Source organism: Echinops telfairi, unplaced genomic scaffold (genome assembly GCF_000313985.2).
Source record: "Echinops telfairi isolate 266 unplaced genomic scaffold, ASM31398v2 ScPeMD7_2;HRSCAF=8, whole genome shotgun sequence".
Classification (NCBI taxonomy): Eukaryota; Metazoa; Chordata; class Mammalia; order Afrosoricida; family Tenrecidae; genus Echinops; species Echinops telfairi.
Window position 1 is genome coordinate 59887098 of NW_022103898.1, and position 3890 is coordinate 59890987.

The 3890-nt window shown below is 38.8% G+C and overlaps 1 pseudogene; it reads right to left on the reverse strand.

Moving 5' to 3' along the window:
- Positions 1-3076: 3076 nt before the first annotated feature.
- On the reverse strand, positions 3077-3580 carry LOC105978416 (annotated as a pseudogene).
- Positions 3581-3890: the final 310 nt, after the last annotated feature.

The following is a 3890-nucleotide window of genomic DNA, read 5'->3' on the forward strand; positions in this document are numbered from 1 at the left end:
AAACATGCACCTCGAAGATTCCCTTCACAAAGTGCAAAATGGAGTAAAGTTCGGACAGAATCCCCAGTACTTAACCTGTGCTTGATTTCTGTTTTCCTTTTATAAGGCTAAGAGTACTGATTAATGCTTAATGCTTAATACATAGATAAGCTCTGATAAGATAGTTTATCATTTTCTAAATTTTGGAAACAATTCAATACCTATCGGAAGTTTCAGGCAATTGCATAGCTTAAAATATATATTCATTTAAAAACAAATAAAAAGGGTTTTCACTGTCTAGTGCACACCTCACTGTGGCATTCTAGAAACCCAGTTATATGGAAAATATTTTGACATTTAGCCTTTATTCAACATGTGTAGAATTTACAATGTATATGTAACTCTGAAAATATTTACAGATATTTTATTATTTTATTCTGAATTATCATAACTTATTAGTCTGTGGTCTGGGTTTCTTTTTCCTGATAGCTGTGGATTTCATCTTTAAAATACCTGCATTTAGTGTACATAGCTAGAAAAATACACAAGACAGCCTGAATTGATTAGACCTCTGAGCATTGGGTTTCTGGGCACAATTTATTTTTGTGGAACTGTATTTATAAAATTGAGTCTCAAAAGTACCTCATTCTCATATTTTTTTTTAGCTAACATGCAATATTGTTGAATTGTTGGAAGTAGAAACCTTCCATGTTTCGTACTTTTGAAAAAACTATAAATATAAGCAATCCAATTTAGCAATGATAAATGCTGCCTTCCAAATTCCAATCATATCTGCCCTTAGTTATAGCAATTTCCAATAAAAAAAAAACCTTTGGTGATACTCAGACACATATCATTTTTAAGACCTAGAAATAAAGCCCTGGACTAAGGCCAGTCACTTGAATTGTGGGGATATCCATTCCAAGAATATCTTTTACAGTTATCACCGCTCACTTGTCACCGTGATCTATTGAACTGCCCAGCTTCCTTACCATTGGAAAAAAAACACAAAACTTTTTATTTTCCATTATTTATCTTGTTCTTGCATGCTTTCTGCCTCTCTGTAAGTATTACTCAACTTGCTTTTCTAAATAAATTCGCAGTAACTTTGGTATCAAACTGACCATTGTGGTTCCCTACTACCACCTCCTTTAAATTCTGGAAGTAAAGTTTTCAAAGTTCCTTCTTACTCTCTGGAACAGGACAGGAGACTTTCAAACAAGTTAATGACCACTTTTCACTTAATGACTCAATTTCCATTGCTTTATTTTTTCCATTCTCAGATGACATTGGTTGCATATGCATCATAAACTTAATAACAGCTTTTTAGGGAAAAACATAGCACTACATTCATGCATGCAATTAGTTTTAATGAACTGACAACAAAATACATTTATTCATAGAAATATATACCACTCTCTTTTTTAGTAAAAAAGATAGGCCTACCACCAGAAGCATTTCTCCCTCAGGTGAAGGAAAGAATCGGATGGCGGGAGGAAGTCAGCAGACAGCCGGCACCAGCCGGCTCCTTCTTCTTCATCTTCTTCTTTTTGGTTGATTGGGATTCATACAGATATCAAATCATTCCACAATTCAACCATGTCCAGCAGAATTGTGCATTTGATTTCACAGTTTCCAAACTTTCTTTTCCTGTATGGACCCCTTGACATCATCACCCCTCACCCGCCCCTGCCTCTGTGCCTCCCTCCGGCCAAAGCCCTTATTCCCCTGGCTGACTCTACAGGTTCACAGGTTCTGGTTTTCATACACCAAAAAAATTTAAAATAAAGTAATAATTTATAAATTATCAAGGGTTCATGAGGGAGGGGGTGGGCGGAGAGGGAGGAGGAAAAATGAGGAGCTGATGCCAGGGGCTTAAGTGGAGAGCAAATGTTTTGAGAATGATGAGGGCAATGAATATACAAATGTGCTTTAGACAATTGATGTGTGTATGCATTGTGATAAGCGTTGTATGAGCCCCCAATAAAATGACTAAAAAATAATAAAAATAAAAATACATATCACAACTTCAGGAGGGTGACACCTCCCCCAATGACATAACACTTCTGAGATACCCCTAATATGCACAATAAAGAATCTGCTGACAAGTTTTAACTGTTCAAGTCAGGCGTACGCCTCTGACCTTCTGTACTCAACTCTCCAATGCCCTCCATTCTTGGTTTACTTCAACTACAGAGATTCACATATCCTGAGGCCCAGCCCTTCTCTATACAGTTATATGTAGAGTAAGGAAGATGGATCAACTATTTTGGCCATATACAGAATGCCCTTGTCTTCACTATGCATAACTAGAAGTTATATACCATTACCACTTCTCCTTAACGTCAGATAGCTGGTGAGTACCTGAACAATAATCCTTCACATCCCTTGTCAGGCCACACCAACCTCTCTGAGCTTCATTTCACATTCTGGTCTACCTGGCAACAAAGTCAGCCCATTCCTAGTTCATTTAATTCTGATGAATGGTGGCACCACAATGTTTTCAAATGGCATTAGAGGCCCCTGAATATGTATTTCTAATTCATAACTGAAACCTTCCCAAACACCAACCCACTGCCATCGAGTTAACTCTGACTCACAGAACCCTGATTGAATGTTTCCAAGGCTGTAAGTCTTTAAGGGAGCAGATAGACTCGACTTTGGAGTTGCTGGTGGGTTTGAACTGTGGTTGGCAGTACAATAATTCACAGCTGAAAGTATAACTTAATTGGCTATTATAAATCCAAAACTCATTGCCACTGAAGCATTCCTGACTCACAAAAGCAATGAAATAAGTAATCAATCTATCTTATTTTCTACTCTTTATCTGTCAGTGTGTCCTATTGTGGTGACTGGTGTGTTGCTGTGATGCTGGAAGCCACGTCACTGATAGTTCAAGTGCCAACAGGGAACCCAAAGTGAACAGGTTTCAGCGGAGCTTTCACACGAAGAACAGACAACGAAGAAGGACTCGACTCTACTTCACAGGAAGATGCTGCTGAAAGCCTTATGCAAAGCTTCAAAGCATTTTCAAATACTGAAAGCCTAAACAAAGGAAGCAGAACATCAATGGAGCTGCTGCAGGCATATGGGCACATCAGGTCAATGGCATCCAAAATGTGACTGCAGAAGAGGTGATTGATTTTTTTTTCCATAAACCTCTATGTAGCTTCAAGCCATCAGGACACAAGCCCCACCACCCACCACCCCCAACTCCCCTAATCTCCTCAGCTCTTCTGCTGAATATTTTGGAATTGGGCCTTCACAATGACAGATTGCTTTGGGAGCTTTCTCTTCCCCAGAACTTTATAGCAGTCTGACCATACCACACCGATGATGAGAGAGACTCCAGTCTTGGCATCATTTACCTTTATCTGCTCACCAACCAAGTTCCACAGTAGATCAAGGTTAAAAGTAGGGCAGAAGCTCTGATTCTTCTTCAAGTGGTAAAGCCTCATAATGATTTTTCCAAAGTAACCTGCTTGGTATTTGTTGAAGTTAACCCTGTGATGACCAGGAGTTTCAGGGACTTGCTGATGCGGGCATGGCTATGTATCAAATGGCCCTTACGTGTCTGGGTCTTCCTCAGTCTGGAGGGCATGTGGGTGGCCAAGACTAGAAGAAATGATTTCTTGGATGGAAATAGACCATATGAGGTAAGTCCAGTAAAGCCTATGGGAGTGGGGCCTTCAGGATCTTCATTTACTGATGAAGCATGACTCACGGTAAGGATAAACAGCTGCCAAAATCTTCTAATAATCAGGACTTGGAATGAGTGAAGTATGAATTTAGGAAAATTGGAAATGGTCAAAAATGAAATGGAATACATGAATATCAGTATCCTAGGCATTAGTGAGTTGAAATGAACTAGTTTGGGCCATTTTGAATCAGAAAATTATATGATATAATAT